Source organism: Pieris rapae, chromosome 16 (assembly GCF_905147795.1).
Source record: "Pieris rapae chromosome 16, ilPieRapa1.1, whole genome shotgun sequence".
NCBI lineage: Eukaryota > Metazoa > Arthropoda > Insecta > Lepidoptera > Pieridae > Pieris > Pieris rapae.
In genome coordinates this window covers 5,075,204-5,094,434 of record NC_059524.1, presented here as the reverse complement: position 1 = coordinate 5,094,434, position 19,231 = coordinate 5,075,204, and positions in this window count along the sequence as shown.

Genomic DNA, 19,231 nt, shown 5'->3' with positions numbered 1-19,231 from the left:
TAATCAAGATCCTGTATACTTTATTATGCTTATGCTGTTGTTGGACTACAGTCATATCTTAGTTAAACACCGTTACTATTATATAATTCATACATACAAAAAAAACAATTTTTATATCATACGAATCTAATATACTTATTCCCCCAAATAAGAGTAAGTCAATCTTATTGCACCGTTTTAAGTGCCTCTAATTATAAACTAAAGCCTCTTCATTTAAGAGTATATTTAAGGTGTTACATGTTTATAAGTATCTCGCAGTCTACCATTGTTACATGTAAAGTGTAATATCGAGCAATGTAATTAATTCAACGTTTATTTTCTTTCCATTTTTTAGGTTGTAAGTATTAATTAAATCAATTACAGTATTTTAAACTCATTTTTCTATGAAACTGCACTTCATTAGGTAAAACTAACAATCGCAGCTAAGCGCAGTCATAAATATAATGAAAAACCAGCGCTAAAATTGGAATCTACTACGTAACACTGCAAATAATATCAAAATATTTGCGGAGAGCGAGATAAATTCATTGGTTAATCCAATTTCGTATGCGTATCATATTCAGTCCAACAGAAAGTAAGTTAATTTACAAAAATACTCTGCGAATTTGCCCATTAGTTTTATCACGTTTCGTTAATCAAATATAAATTAAAATAACCTTTATTAAATTATACTTAAGTAGCTTATGCTGCGATAGTGTCATTTTATTTATAATATGTAAAAATATTTTAATCGTTGAACCACGAAGATCTTTACAAAGTATGGAAATACTTCACACTTTCTGCTTAGATCTTTTGAACTACGCAATTGATAGGGATATTGTTATACTATACCACTTAAATGTCATTGCTTCTGGCGGCGTCCATGCGTCGGGTTGTCTCTTTCCCTAAAATATGGCAAGGTGGCGGATGGCTGGCCATGCGTCATTCTCGTGAACTGGTGCTACTTGTAGTGACTGGCCGTATTCGTGTATGCGGTGAAATTAGTTGTTTATACTAGGTATTTGCGTGTTGTTCTCACGAGTATGTAAGTGCGTGCTTCTATTTCACAATGCCTCCTGCTGATAGAGGACAAATCTTTGTTTTTAATTTATTATATTATTATTTATTACTCAAGATGTCATATGGAAGATGGCGTAATGGTTGCAGCTCCTTACAAACATTGTGTAAAAAAACTTGGCGATTAAAAAGAGCGGCGGAGAGTTTATTGCCAGTTCTTCTCTTCCGTTCTACGCCCTTGATTTGAGAACTGGCAGTAAATGTAAAATTAGAATCATTTAATGAATATTTCTTTTTTTTTGACGTTCATAAGTGTACATTATGTTAGCTATATGAATAAATGAATTTTGTTTGTTTGTTTGTTTACTATAATATTGCAAATTAAATGTTTTCTGTCATAAACGTGAAGCTAGTTAGTAATAAAAGCGATTTATTTCTGTTTTCGGTTATAAAAACTAATAGATGTCACAATTCCGGAATTTGTCTGCAGAATGAGTTGACCTTCTCTTATGTGTACGGGCTTTGTGCCAAAGTTCTATATTACGATGGAAGATGGCGTCACATGTTTTTGGAAGTTCGGTATTTAAATTAAAAAAACTTCAGAAAAAAAGATTTATATTTATATACTTAATACCATGTTTATTCTTATTGGTATAAGGGATTTAGCTGTGAATTTAAGTTTCAAAAATACCAGTGGCCAAGGGACCAAGAAAAATCGAAAGCCTTCAAATCCTGTTAATCATTGTATAGTAATGAAGTGGGTGTTTTCGCCAAAAAAATACTTCTAGATTTATATCATTTTGTCACAAATGCTTGTAATCTAAACTCGACTCTGAAATATAAATGCTCATAAAATTCGTGTACAAATTAGGTTTTCATCATAACATTTTAAAGAGGTTTCGAAAAAATCCCGTGGTAAAGAAAAGCGTTGTGTTTTAGCTTTAATAGGCTTGTCAAATTTACCAAAAAATATGTAATTTCCCTCGAACTTGTCTTCACGCTTAAATATGTGTCTATTGATTCAACGAATATAATAAAGCGGTGTCACTACCCTACGTGGCTCTTGGCCTCAGATTACAGTCGTTTCGTCCTCGTCGTTAGATATTCTATAGAGATGTACGTCATGAGCCATCCGTAACTGATACATGCAATCCATTTTAGTTTTGAAACCAAACAACTCGCTTCTTGCTTTTACCGTTGCAGCAAGAGTTACTAATTATGTAATCCGTAATATGTTTAGATTTGTTAAGGCTATTTTTTAAGTTTCTAAGTTGTTCCGAAATACGCTTCGAAGTAGTAGACAGTCTCAAGAAGTTATGTAAATACGATCCTAAGAATTTTACAATTTTAAACAAATTCTTGTATCGTCACCAACAAATTTATTAGTAGATACCAATGAATTATTATTTTATTGAATTAGTACATAATATTCTTCGTATGTATGGTGTTTTGGCTAGTTTTGAATTTAAGAATTGTAAGTGCTTTAAAAAAATCTGTGGATGATCAATAAAGCAAATAAATAATTTGAAATCACTATGAGTTGAAAATGAATATCTTTTGTCGTCACGTAGAAAATTCTTGTCTCCAAATGCCAACGTCCCGCCCCGTCTTGTTGTATTGTTACAGAAAAGAGGTAACATTATTTTCCTGTATAAAGTCTGACAAAAGCGTTTAATCTTTACCGTGAGCCTACGCACAGCCTTCATGTTCAATCACTTAGCAACCATATTTATTAATAAACTGGCGTTTCGGTTCATTACCATATGATATAGTTAAAGAGCAAGCTTTGGTTTGTAAATATTGGGTTTTTATATATAAATCTCGTGTCACGATAGTTGTGGTCCCACTTATTTACAACCGCTCTACCGATTTTTATTGTATAATATATTTGGTAGGTTATAAATCTTTATACCGATAGCTGAAATTACTGTGAGTAGAATAGTGTAGAATTCACTGTATTATCCCAACTAGCTAACTTACTCAGTATTTATAATAATTACATCAAAGAGTACAAAATTAAAACTATAATATTGTTTTCAATCCACATAGTTGTAAATAGATTTTTTTCAACTAAAACAAGCAAATGAATAGTTTGAAAGTATTACATATAAATTACTCTTCCAACGAATATTTTATAAAACATAATTTTGTGTTTATCCTCATCAGACCCATGTCTCACTTAAGCTTATAAACAAGACCGTTAAAGTTTGTTATATTTGTTTCTATTAGTATTGGAATGACCCTTAAAGTATATTGTTTTCATGGAAATTCACCTATTAAATATACCTAGCCTACACACAATAGAACAAACAGTGGCATTACAACCTTCTAAGTAAGTGCGTCAGATTTCTGTATCTGTTTTGTGATATTTTTCTATTGTGTTCTATTGTGTTATTTTTCTGTATATTCTTGATCACAAGCATGTGATCAGCCTTATGTACCTGACACTAGCTGTCGACTACTTGAGTCTAAAGCAAGCCAGTGTGCTCACGATGTTCTTTTAAATGCGCACATAGAAAACTACAGCCGGGGATCAAATCCACTACTTCAGAGGTTAGCTAGAATGCTTCAGTGAAACCACTGGACCAACACTGCTCACACTGCACTAAACTGCACATCATATTCAGAGCAAAATGTACTTGTTTAATTTGCTTTTAGCTTATAAATAAATGTAAAATAAAATATCCGTTTAAGACCGAACAAAAGTAATATAGAACGAACGAGTATTCTAACAAGGATTTATATGGCACAGGAAGAGGTTCACTAGAGAACCGGAAATCGTATCAAGACGCCTTTGAGGTTACTTAGAGACCGCCCGCTAAGGAAATATATCCCGTTTTAAGTTGGGTTTTTATTAGGATACCATTATGTCCTAATAGAATTAGATTATGCATACAATTGGGTAAAAGTGAACATTAGAATCTGAGTTGCTATAAGAACAGTGTCGCTTGATGCCTGCTTAAATACGTGTTTTTTTTTTAATGTAAATGTTTAAAAGAAACCTTTAAGGTCTGTGTCTGTATGTTTTGTGCATTAGACGCGCCGTTGGCTTCTTAGGCTTAAGGTATGTCGTATTCATCAGGATATTTTCCTTCACCTTGCCAGTGAGTCCGCACATATACGACAGAAAGTCAATTCATGGACAGCTGGGGATCGAACCTATGACCTGTATTATGTGATAAAATATTTATTTTTAAAACAATATCGAAAATAATTATTTTATCCACTAAAAACAAAACACAACGGTCCTTCGATTTCTAGCGACAAAATTATTGATATATGTTCAAAAGAAAATTAAATTAATTAAGTCTCCACTTAAGAAGAAAATTATTAAAAAGGAGAGATTCTACGCCTATATTATATATATATCTCTTTTAATTAATAAACTTATTTTAAACTATTTAATTTTACTACACCCTTCCGTTTGTGTCACCTGTGTGCATTCCTAGTAATATCGCGACCGATCTAAATTCATATGACCGGGAAAAACATTTTCCGGAATGCTCTCTCCAAAAGCCTCTGTTTCTATGAAAGGCAATTGGGTCTGTTTGCATTTTCATCTGCTTATTTTCGTGGAATGAATATCAATGCTACAGATGCATTTAACAAAATGTCAAGGTTATTGTTAAATTATTATTTTTATGTGTATTTAAATTAATTCCAACGAGAAAATGTTGAATGCGCCCGTAAAAAGAGAAACCAGTTTACACATGCACACTTAATCATAAGTGGTATTAATTTTAACAAGTTGTACATATAGTAATTCTAATATAACTAACCTTAAAATTAAATTATTAAAATAAATTAAAAGGAGTCCCTTTAGTCAAGGTTCCGAAGATACTGGCAGCGTTCCCCCTTTGAAAAGCTAGACTAATTCTTTGTACTATATCATTAGTATATAGTTCCACGTACAAACGAGAATATACTTAAACGTAAGAATCATGAAATTTTGGGTTGCATTTAAAGTAACTACTATTAAAACTTTCCGTGTAATTGGTAGCATTAAAATGTCAAGAAACATATTCACCCGCGAGCGTCGTAAATAATAAACATAAACAAAGGAAGCCACGCCCGCCTCAGCTCTCACAGACGTAATGATAATATCATAAAACTTTTGCACTTCACAGAAAACCTCGAGCTTCAACACGATGTCTTAGAATCTCGTAATCAGAACTTAATGAAAAGTGCCTTCGACCGTCAGACGTTACCAAATTTTAGGGGTCACGTAAAATATTAAAGACTCGCGTCAAGTGGCCAGAGATTCATTGCTTTCCTTGTTTTTATTATTCGTGAATAAGACCGACACGTTTGTGTGTTCATAACATAAAATTGCGCCAGTAAAATTTCTCATTTACATAGCCTTGTGAGTCGTAAATGTATCTTATTAAGTTTCTAACGTTAGTCTTTGTTTAAAACGTAAAAAATTATACCATTAGCTTTTTCTACTTCAATATGGTTCTGTTACTGTCTTTGTGGCTTAGTTGCTAACGTATTATTTATTTATTTATTTGAAAACAAAACAGATACATCTTTACAATAAAAATAAAACATAAAATAAACACATTTTATTCACTAATAAAAATATTATACAGAGCAATTATTATTATTATTATTATTATTGATAGCCTTATATCAGAATCAATATATACATTATAGTTATTGTTTGATACAGAGCAAAGCAAAACAAAACAAATCATGACAACGACACATATACATGTAAGAGTTAGGATATTAACAGTTGTTTTAAATTATTTTTAAATAAAGCAGTAGAGGAGTGCGAAAAAAGTAACTCATGATTTCGGTTGCCGACGTAACAATTAATCGGTCAGAAAGATGTGCAAATTAGGTCAGAAAGACGAAACATTCACTTAGGATTCACATAACACCAGGTACAATTCCAATCCATTCCAACAAAGCAAATATCGTAGATAACAATAATAACAAACGTCTCCAGTAAACATGTCTTAATGATCAAAGGGCGTCACCAATTAATACGTTGAAACAAGCCTCAAGATCTAACTTGAAACTTAATTGTATGAAACGATTGAACAATTTAACTCTATTACCATTGACATACATGAAAAACTTCGTTAACTAGAGACAAGAGGTTCGCAGGCTGAAACTACGGCTTTGATTGTATTTTGGAAGCATTCCAGCTCTTTTCATAAAGTCGGTCATCGTTTTAAATAGTAAAAATTAATAAAAGAATCCATTCTGTATACAGATGCATATTTTAACAACTGACTTTTAATCACTTAATACGAAAGGATGAGAGTTTCTCTGATACTGCAATGTTTTTTTTTTTTCCTAATTACGTTGTCAGTAACTGTTGTTTTTATTTTGATTTTCGAAGAAACAAAATATATGAGGTATCTATGGTTTTTACTCTGGCATTGTTCAACTTCGATTTTAAGTTGTATGTTCACTAAAGAGTCCTGAATATATAATTAAATTTGTGATACTGGAAGCATGCTTTTTACATACAATATTTATCAACCGTACCTACACGTTAATGTAACGCCCGCGCGCATATGCTGACCTATAATACAAATTAATACACTATCTAAGTGTACCAAGGCTTCCTAAAAAATCATTGATTAAGACATAACTATTACTTTTTAGTATTGCATTTAAAAATAATAATTAGGTTTGTGAGTTACTGCTTAATCTATATCTATTTTTTATTTGTTAATAAACTTAAAACTTTAATTAACTTTATAACTTGAACTCTGAGTATTATATAGAGAAAAATTCACAGAAAAACTTAAATTCATTCCGGAAAACCGAATAATCTCTGTGGTCGCATAGCAGAATATTCCATGTGGGTGTGTACTAAAAAGGTAGGCTGTGTAAATGCCATTGTCAGTGAAATCACATTAAGAAGAAACGAAGTTCGCGGGGCAGCCATATACATTTTTGTACCATAAATCTTCCAATGGGAATAAGAAAAAAATGGAGTATAAGAAACAAAAGACTGCGTTCGAGCTATATCCCTAGTATTTACAAGCTTCTGAATGTAAGAGATAAATGGCGCCAAATCGTTCAACGTTTTCTTTTTCTTGGACACCTTCCAGCTAAACCTTTGAATAAACGGTGGCTTTTTGACTAAGTACCTGGTAAGCGGATTAAACAAATAACAACAGTTTCTGAGTAAGGTATATCATGCGTGTTCTTATGTGTATAAAACCAACATATACTTAAATAAAATAATTATTAAGTATTTTTTTCATTATATCGTAATTTATAAGGCATTTATTATTTTATAAAAACCTTTAAATTACAAGGAAAATACATTGTTAATGACATCTATATTTTGTCTTCGACAACCGCGTAACTCTTTTACAAGCAATTTATTATTATGAGCATAGGCTTAAATTTTAATTAACCTTACTGAATTACATGGAATTTGGGTAATTTGTATGAACATACAATATTACATAATATATCTGACTTAAACCATGACACTAATAATTACTGCTATTCGGTAAGAATAAAAGATTTCCCTTATCGCTTTAATTTAAATGCAAACTCAGTAAGAATTTGAGCCATTTCTAATAAAAAGTCTTCGTCGGGCCCATTAACATAAAATGCACAATACTGACGAGAAATTCGCACAACTATCTATTGTCCACAACTCCATCACGTATTTAATTTGATTTTATAATAATTGTGGTGTGTGGAAAATTTTACTTTGAAATAAAATAATGATTTCGCACTTTGGTCACAAAAGCCGTTTGATTTTAATGTGTATTTGTGTGTAATACAGTAATAAAATCTGTAGTTCTTAGTGAAGCAAGGCAGAAGGAATAAACATTTGAGTAATAAAATCACCATGCTCTGCAAAAAGCGCCTATAAATTTTCGTGATATAGCAGGAATTTAATCTTTAACTGTATAGTAAAAAATATATCAATATATTTAGTTTAGAGATGAGACAACTATCGCAATAAACTTACAAGAATATGTTTTTAAATGGTAATTTATCAGCGGGTTTTATGTTTCTTGTCATCCATATGTTTAGGTTCTATTGACGTGTCAGCTGAATACGTTCCTTGTTCAACAGATCATAATTCAACTCAAACCAGTAGTCACTGAGACTAAGTCATCAAGCAAACAGCCAGAAAAAAGCCTTGTAATATTACTAGTATAAACTGACAACAGAAAATTCAGAAAGTAAGGTTGCTAGCCTGTCCCCAATTAGTCTTCTACAGAGAATTAAAATTCCCGATGTCGAATTTCATATAAAATTTTAGCAGAAACTCGTTTCAAATCTATCCACATTAGTACCAGTGACGCCAGAGCTGGTGATTTCTTCGCTCAACGAATAAGTATCGCAATACAGCGAGGAAATGCATTAAAGGTATAGTGGGACCAAAAATTAAGTTTTTAATCATTATTTTTATTACTATTCATTAATCGTTGGAAATAATTAGATAAATCATTCATTACACTTGCGTCGTTGTAATGACGTTCGTAATGGACTATCATTAAGACAATGCATCCATTGGCGTGAATAAATCGACTTAATATTAAGATTTTTTTTTTAATTACATGAAAGTAACCCAAAAACTTACTCGTTTAATAGCATACATCTGAGGCAATATCGATGTAAACGAATTAACTAAATGTGTTCATATTAGCAGTTCCTAATAAAAGAGTCAAATAACGGAAAGACCTAGTTCAGTATGAATTACGTTGTACAAATCTCAATTTAAAATCTAAATGACTGACTATTGGAAGACGTTCTACCGACGTATTACTGTAGGTAAATCTTGATTATAATAGAATCCATAAAACAATACTGACATTAAAATCAAAACGATAGTGTACATCGCAGCACGAAGAGGATATCACCAAGGCCATAAAGCTTTTGTATAGGGTTTTGAAGAAAACTATTTGAGATTTATTCTTCGTAGCCGGCAATAAGTTGCAGTGTTACATGGCGTATAATGGTATGACACGACAAACAACTTTAAGTGTGTAAAATATGGATTGTGACGTCAGCGAAGCGCAACCAGATTCTAGACTAGACTTTACTGTAACCGGATGCGAACTACTCAAGCGGCTCCAGTGTCTACTGGACTTTTTATACTATTTTATAAACATCAAGGATTCACATAGATGTAAAATGTTTTAGACTAATATTGTTTGTTGGTTTATTTAAAGGTGCTAATTTAGGAACTACTGATTTGAATGATTTAAAAAAAAAAGAATGGTGCTATATAGTTCATGATTTAGTTTCATTCAAGTAGGTATATATTTAAACATAATATATATTATATTAATATATCACCATGTATTCCTTCACTATACGAGCGAGCTATTCACGTACAAATAAAAAATTTATTCGAACAAATGTTACGTTTAACACTCGGGCAGTATTAGATGTAAGATTTCAAAACAATATAATTTATTGTTAATCATGCTACGTCCTAAACGCGAGTACATTTTATTCAAACTATCATAAGAAACAATGTTTAAACTTGCACTTAATATTACAACCAGTATAGTATCCGCATTATTGAAACCACTATAAAAAGTTTTCAATTATTCGACTTAAATTTGAAATTAACTATTCAATATTAAGTGCTTAACGGCAGCATTGCGTAGGAAACGAACAATATTTTATATGAATATTACTCCACAGAACTAAAGCAATTTCTATGTGACAAAAGTGTTTATGAGACCTGAGTTATTTCCATATAACACAAATAAGCATGCGGGTCTTTAGTTTCAGCCCCACAAAAATATTAAAAAAATATAAGCCACATTGAGAACCTCAATGTGGCTTATATTTTCGGCTCGTTTTTTTTTTTTGAAGACAAACTTCTTTATGCGATTAAGGGTAAATTTTTCACTGATGAAACGTCACGAAGATGCGCAGCGTTTTTGTCGAAGAAAAGAGAGAGAGCGATTGAGACCGATTGAGAGACAGTGAGAAAGGGAGATCGAGAAAAAATCCACGCTATTGATTGATATTCGGTATTCGTATTGTATTCGTGTAGTAGTTACATAATAGTACTTTAGATGGCAATTATGCAACAGATAACGTCCTATGCAGTGAACGCAGATGTTTATTTTTTTTAATTATCATTAGCACGTATACAGTGTGTAAATAGTGTGAATATTACGTGATCACGACATTAGTAAGAATCAAGTAACAAACAATTAACTTGTGTACTTTGTACGCACGCAATTTTTTTAAATTAAAGCATCTCTACAACATTCGAACTTAATAACAGACCTTTATCATTTTTAAAAAAATCTATCGAAATATGTTTGGTTGGAAAAATCAAATTCAATCAAATTTTCAACAACTATACTTTATATAGTATTGTATATTGCTAAACTGAAATAAATTAATTTTAAATAGATGGAGCGTCACATGAGAACCGTATTTCCTCACATAATTGCGATGCGGGAATGAAATAAGACTGTGAGGGCTGGCTTTGTTCAAATATATAATTAATTTATTATACTTGCTATGACAATAAGCCCATTTACTTATTGTAATTTAATTTTCTCGAAAACATATTATAAGTGTGAATATTAAAGATCTCAACAAGGTTGTATTAAACATGAAATAATGAACCACAACGGAAATCTTATATACCGGAAGCGGCGATATATATATATATATCATATATACAATTTATGCAGTGTTCGTACCCTGACTACGCGCCAAGTGTTAATAAAAAAACCAGCGAGGATATCGAAAGCTGAGTAAAAGATTTTTTGAACTTTAGGTTGTATATGAGTATGTAATCAAAGACACATAGAAAATAACGTTAACACAGATACTAATATATTTATGTATAATTCTGTATGCTTTCCTTTTATAAATAAGTTCTACATATATAACACTTCACTAAAATCTTAAAACTGCTAGCCCTAACCATATTAAATTAAATCAATGTGAATACTTCGGGTTTTTCACCTTAATTAAACCTTTGCCCGTTGAATTAAAACTTGTAAGAAATGGGTTCATAAAAAATGTTCAGTTTGAACTTTGGGGTCCCGTAAACAACAGTTTCCGAAGCAATCATAGTTTTGGCATAAGTTGAACTTCAATCTCCATGTGTCTCAAATATACTTATACAAAAACTATACATGGAAGACAATCGACGCTAAATATACACTACATCTATCCAACAAATAATGCAACAATAAAATAAGGTTTAATTGATAAAGTTTTATTATTTAAATCAATGAAAAACGACAAACAGCCAGGGCACGTCTTAATTGATAATAATGGTTGCTGCCTGGGGACGCTAGTGCGTCGGCCGCTTTAGAATCGATAGTCTCAGAATCTCTTAAATGACGTCATATTGGCTTAATTATAATAATGTACTAGGTTCCACATAATACTGTTGCACAGATGTAAATACCAACGGTTATGGAACCAATATTAGTAGAATTAATTTAATATACACTTAAATTTATTACTTTATTTACATAAGTTTTCGAGTGTATAACAAACCTGGTCGAATGCTCTATCCATTTGATTGAGAACTATTTGAAATTGTTAACAGACATATTAACGCCATCTATTGACGACAGATGGAAATAGTCCGTTGGACTTATACAAAATCGACGTATCCTCCTTCGTATTGGAACATTATCTATCTAACATATATACTATCGGTTTTAATTTATTTATTACCTTAAACGTAAACTATTTCGAACTGTTAATGAACATAATTATTTACAAATTACAGAACGTTTACTTGGCAAACAACCCACGAATTCGATTTATGAACACTTCTATCTTTCAAAGTACACGTAAACATTATGTGCACATCTACACATAATGTGCGTGTAAAAAGATATAGCTATCGTAAAACACCACGAGAAATAATTTAAGTGATGTTATTCGCTTTTCACGAGACATTCGCTGGTTGGATACACATTAAACTTGAATATGGCAACCCTAATGGATTAGATGAGTAACGGACACTATTTTTAACACTAATAAATTTTATTGTTATTAAGTGGTACTATTAGTATTTCAATCAGAGACGTTGGTATTGGTTTTTCAAGTAAAATTACCTTAGTCACGGAAATGGAAAATATGCTTAAGAAATCGGAAGTGAGGTAATATAATATATCCGATTATTTAACAGATATAAAAATAAAAGCAATTTCTAAATATTAACGATCCCTTATTGTCCACCGAGACATATAAGTCAATGAAAACGAAACAATGGTCAGCAAAAAACTATAGCGTAAAGAAAAACAGTATAGCAAGCAGTCATTTATTATTAATACAGTTGACACTTAATATTATAGACGTCACACTTCAACGTCAAACAATGACACAGATAACATAGAAACTAAATTACATGCCCTTGCGAGCGAATATACCAAAAGCGCCATTAAGTTCTTTATGCCTCTAAATCGTAGTTTAGAAGGTGAATCGTAATCCGGACTTTTTTTATCTGGGTCATTCACTGGCAAATGTGTCCCACTCGATTTATTTCCACTTTTACTGCAATGGCTATCGTCCAATTCTCAAATGTACCGAGGAGACTACATGTGAAGCACATTTACAAAAGACTGCTGTGACGTGTTTTGCACGAGTTTATGCTTTGCAATACATAAGGTATTGTGAACTTTAGCATCCAATTCCGTAGATGAAGAATATAAATGACGTATATTGTACGTGGGTGTCGCACTATATAAAGAAAACTTGGATTAAAATGGATTTATACCACTGACATATATTTTGAATTTGGAGGACGAGTTTGGACGCAGTCAAATTTAGTGATGAGGGCTGACAGTTTTTGAATTGTGATATCACTTAAGCGGATTAAAAAGCGTAATCGGTAAAGTGTATTTTAAAATTGATTCCATTTTCAAAGATTTCTATCTAGTGAAGAAAAAATAATAATAAAATTTATTAAGAGGCTTTAGTTTTATATTTCTATTGTACATTATAAAAATTATATGCACCTACTGTGATTAGCGATTCCTGTCCATATACCCATTTAATAATTCCATTCAATAAATATTTTCTTATTACCATAATGCTTTCGAACTGATTATGTTATAACTACTCGTTAGGAATAATTTTTTTGTCATATATAAAAAAATGGATATTATTATAATATCAGGCGTTATATCATATAAGTACGTGGGTAATACTGAATTTTTTTAGAACTGGCCTGTTAAAAACATTGCTTATGAAATTTTTTTTTCAGAAAATTTCAATTTTAGAACTCTTTGGTAAACCTAATGTAGTATTTGCATTGCATTGCATTCATTTGTCATTTGTTTTTGTGAATTGGTGGCAAATCTAAAACTCTAGTTACACGTGAAAATGAACCTAACGCGAGAAAATTTTCAGTCAATGATTTATTATGACTTTCGGTGTGGGCTTACTCAACAAAAAAGCTATGATAGGCTGCGATTAGCATTTCTTAATGAAGTCCTATCTCATGCCAATATTTACAATTTGTTTAACAAGTTTAAGCGTGAAGTTTGCATTCTCAATGATGATTCGCGTGAGGGACGTCCTTTAACAGCGACTACTGAAGATCTGTGCTGTGCGACGCTTGAGAGGAAGATAACACTGACCTACCACAGCAAATACGGGCAAGTCTAGGTATACCTACGCCTAGGTCAAGTTAAAAAAAATTACATCAACATTTAGGCATCAGGAAGCTTTGCACCAGATGGATACCCTAAACTTTAACTGACGACCAGAAACTCCTTCGCATGGACTGGTGTCGCCAAACGTTAGATAAGTTAAGTGACTCAAATGCTGTATTTGAATTGCAATATTCAGCTTTCATCACAAAGAAAGCTGAATATTGCTACGAACCCATAACCAAAAGATGTGTGGGTGTTTCCTTTCGAAAATCGATCAACAAAGGTAAAAGGAAAATCAAGGAAGAAAGTTGATTGCCTCATTCTTTGGTCGGAAAGGTCATTTCGCAACAGTTGTGCTAGAAGATGAAAGGAGAGTTACTGCAGACTGGTATGTAAATCGATATTTGCCTGTTGTCTTGGAATAAATTCGACAGCAGCGCCCTCAAAGTAGTAGTCCTTCACCACGACAATGCTTCAGTGCTCGCCACAAACCGGACATTTGAATATTGTCCAGCAACATCGAATGCGACGATGTGTGGAGAGGAACGGAGATTACTTCGAAAAACAAAAGATTTGGCAACTTTCTACATTAAGCCGTTTTTCATTTTCTACATTTTTCAGTGTTTCCTCTACAGGTATTTTGACCCATATACCAATAGTGGAAAAGTGGAAAAATCAAAATAATATAGGCAACGTTGCAAAACATTGTCTCCGCCGACAATATATATAAACAATTTTTTAATCTTACATACGTAGTACGACATAAAAACATTGGTGCTAATAAAAGACTATAAAAATGATATTCCGTAATACATTCGAATAATATTAGTACAACAACTCATATTTACTTCTCTGCACGTTTGTGTAGAATAAGAAAATTGTTCACGCACTGTGCCTACTTATGCGATTTATGCGCGGGACACAAAATAGGATTTAGATAAAATAACACTGGACCAGTACATCCCTTCTCGTAATTTACATCGTTTTCTTACAATACCGTATTATTGTAATATTAGCTTTTGTGGTCTTTGTATTGCGATGTAGCTCCTATTCCCCAATAGGCCGACCCTTATTATCTCATTTATTGCGGATTGTAATGAAAAAAATGCCAATTTTTATACTACACAGCTTTATTCCTTTATTTACATAATATTATCGCTTGGAAAATTTCGTTCACGATATAATCGAATTTATAACAGATTTGTGATTGATTTGACTATTTTGATTACGTTAAAGTACTTACAGAAATTTAATTATTTTTAAATACTATTCATTTCCTTTAAACAAATTATATCACTATAATTAACTAGAGTTCGCTAAACAATTGTGAATAAATTCTCTTTCTGTATCAAAAAGTATGGGAAGCAGTTTGTGTTTAAAACGTTCGATTTATGTACTTTAAAGTAGTTTTTTGTCAACTTTGAGAACAAATAGAAATAAATTAATCGTAAAGTTTGGTAAATTCCAGCACGGCCCCCACGAGACACGTTAACCACAGACACTGCGCCACGGGATGCTCTCTCGCTGAATTTCATTTATACTTCTTTCCATCTATTTTTAATTTATTTACAGTACTTTTACCTATGAAAATGGGTTGGATGTGGGTCTATCTGCATCTTCTATTGTATTTACTATGGCTCCCCATCTATCAGAGGAGTTATTCGGAGACCTTCAGCCCATTTTCTTAATCGGACGAGGTGATAGGAAATCGTATTCAGTCGTTCTAAGTGTTAATAAATGCAGATGTGGCCCCTCACCACGGCTATGTGGAGCAGCTACCCTCTGAAGTATTTCTGAATAGACTTGAGTTAGGATCCTTCGAAAAATTGCAGACCAATTTTTCAGCAGCCGATAACGCACTCGTAAGCCGTCCTGGCGTGAGTTTCCATGGGCGGCGGCATCACTGAACATCAGATGATACTCCTTCACATTTGCTTCCTGATACATAAAAAAAAACAAAAACCTAACATTTATGTACTTCTGCTGTTTGTCTGGTCAAACTTGTCACGGAGATATAGTAAAAGGTTACCCAAACCAACGCGTACTTTAGATTCAATCAATCAATCGTCAATGTTTTTATTTAAATATATATGTATCCGTGTACTTATAAAATATCACTTCAAAATGTATTATTCTCTAACTCTTTTTCTAAGTGGGAACATTAAAAACTATAGCGTCGTTATTCGATCACTGCATTGATAAAGTACATTTCCATTCTTCTGCGGGACGAGCTCATCGAGTGAAACTAATAACATTTTATTTCTCTAGAGGAATGCATTAATTTCATTTGCGGCGACCACGACACCGCCTTTATCAACTCTATTTTCTATCAGAAAACCAGTTAGCGTCTTGGAATCTTAATTCGATAGTGTACTAGAAACGTAACAACGCTGGTTTCATAACTGTATGGGAATAACATTCTTATGTAACGTAAAACTTTTATTTTAGAATCCGACTCTTAAGTAGCTTTCTCGGTACGTTTTGCATTTATGTAATCACCCTGACTTAAGTTAAAAATAATATCTAACAGTTGATACGCTCTTAGGCAACTTTTTTTATATAATAGGTGGAAAACGGGAAGCAGTCTCACCTGATTTCAAGTTATACCGCTGCCTATGGACACTCACATTGCCAGAAGGCTTGCAAGTGCGTTGCCGGCCTTTCAAGAATTGGTTCGCTCTTTTGTTGAAGGACCCCAAGTCGAATCGGTTCGCAAATACTTCAGTAAAATTCTTCGGTGCGCGGAAAAGACTGCCTTAAAAACGACGATCATACGGATGGTATTTTGTATTTGTAATCTAATGTAATCTGTATTGACGTCCGATAATGAAACTCAGCTGTAGGTATTAGACCCAACAACTCCTCTGAATACACTTCATGGTAAATGCGATGATGCAGAGATACCCCACATCTCTACCTAACGCCAATTTCATAAGAGCAGCCCATACCCTCTGTAACAAAGAACAGGCTAAGGCTGGACCAAATAGCCTCGCGTATGGGTGAAAGGCCTGCATTTCTCATAGCGCCGGAGCTAGCCAATAAACCTATTATTTTCTATTGTTAGGTTAGGTTAGGTAAGATTTATTTTGTTTTTTATTAATATTTTTTTTATTAATAATTCTGGCGACCTATTTCTATACCAAGAAACCAAGCACACACTATAGTAATTCGTAAGAATTTGAAGAAACTGTTTTTGTTTGAGAACAAAGAGTCCTTAGACTGATACTGATACCTTGACTCACAATAGTTCACAAAACACTCACTATAAAATTATACATTGAGGATGTAAAAAGGTATAAATGAAAATGCGTCTAACATAACTCGAGTAAATCTCAACAATGACTATGAAAAAATGTGACGATCTACCTAGTAATATTAATTTGAATAATTTCAAACAATTTTAGTAACAAATATAAGATTATTACTAGATTTATATAAGGGGTGTCATATTAAAAAAATGTTTTTGCATGTGGTTGAAGAGTTTATTTAAATAAAAACTACGTACATATAAAATTAAAACATTTTTATTTCGCTAGTAAAACCCTTAATATATGTATATGTCAACCGACGGCAAATGCCTTTAAATCATTGATTCTAGAGCCTCCTGAATTATATAAACCCTCGATGCTTCCAAGAAGTCAGCTCTGCGGTCCCACCATGCTGAATAAGTAATTTTTACCGTCTGCGCAGTGTTACAAACAAATTAACGACTTAATGTTGTTATTTTAATAAAAGTTTCTTGTTAAGTTTCACGAAAGTTCGGTTTTTACGACTCTTGCTATTTCTGTTGTGGGACTGTTTCCTTAAATCAGTTTTATATTGGTTTCAGTTTATTAGTCACATTAATTTAAAGCGATTTATATTACGATAAATAGTAAAGCAACTGAATATCAATTGAACATCGTAAAAATATAGTTTCATTTGTTTAGAAACTCATTTTTCAAATTCAATTTTTAACGCTCAAACTTCATTTGTTTTTGTGTATTTATGTCGTCAAATGGATTTCGATATTTAGGATAATAGTAGGTATAGTGATTTTCTTTTGTCATAGACTCAAGAGAGATGGATTGAAGATGGTTTTTTATTTTAATGTAAGATGACTTTGAATATATGTACAATATTGATAACTTATAATTGTATAATATCTATATAACGAAATTTAAAGATACCCTTAACTTATATAGAATATATTAGTAACAGAGTTTGCAGAGTTTAATATTGAAAACATTAACATTTATTATTAAGAGAATAAATAACAATAACCAACCAAAACTCGGTTTGTAGAACATCAATACAATCGTCGACTGCGCAAATTTCCCTTATTTTATTCCAAGTAAAGGCAGATAAGAAAACGCAATTTGGGTATCAGACAGCAACGTAAGCGCTCTCTACACTTAAAACTCCTTATTCTAATTTATGACCGCGAGTATTGCACTGCTTATTACTTCCGCTGCAGTTTCAGAAACCGAAAGTACGTTAAATGTCGTTATAAACCACCAGAGACTTAGTGTAACAACATAATTGCTGGGCTCCATTCAATTAGTTTTCTCATCAGTTATGCACTTACGGCAATTAAGACGATATCTCTATTGTACTATATATAACTATGAATTTCAGTGCTCTCTGGACGCGGCATTGTCAAACTCGAATCACAACACTGCGTGCATTATTAGCTGATAGATAAATTGAGTCACCAAATAAAAATATTATTTTATTTATGCACTAAAGTTACATTAGCAAAGTGTGTGTGTGGCAGAATATGCGAACGACTTACGATTGTACCACCTTAACATTTTGTACCGTATTCTTGCAATAAATAAATTATTATTATTAAAAAAAAGAATTTTCATTGTAAATAGACTCAAATGTTATAAAGGACAAGAGCTTAATGACGCATTTCGTACAAACCGTTAACCAATCCATACTTTTAAACGCGAGTTGATTCCTAATGCAAATGTTAATTGGGCGCCGGCGCCGCAACAGATGGGCGCGACGCGTCGGCCAATTGTCGCGCCAAACATTTGTAATTTAAAAAGCAAAATGAAATAAACCGCTCGGTCGCAGTACATAAATTTCATGTTTGCCTCGGCCGGCGAACTGGCAGTGGATATTAATCAGCGGATATTGAAATATGTTGTTTTTTGAGCCGATTGATAAACGACCAGTTACGCTACGCATGGATTAAACATTGACGGTGCTCGCTCAATTATTGCACTTACCGAGTACGCTTAGCAATCAGATAAAGCGCCGTGATTACCTAAAATCCCGCTTCTTTTAAAGTATAACGTTATGTAACAGGTCACCAGTCATGCGCTAAACTGATACTAGATTTATATAACGTGTGAACTAATCCCTGTTTTATTGCGCGGCAAAAGAGTCATTCTAGAATAGCATTTTTAAATTTGAGTAAAGAATCTCGCATATCTTTGGTTGTACTCGTAAATAAAAACAGTACAAAGTACATTGTACCCGCGTAACATGCAAGGAAAATTAAGCTATGTTTCATTAAATATGAAGGCGGAACGTACGGGAATGCAGGTTGTCGCAGCGCTCACAAGATTTATGATGGAACCAACAGGCGAATATTGAAAATCTAGAGCACTCAAGAAACCGCTATATGCACTATAAATAGAGACAGTCGCCCT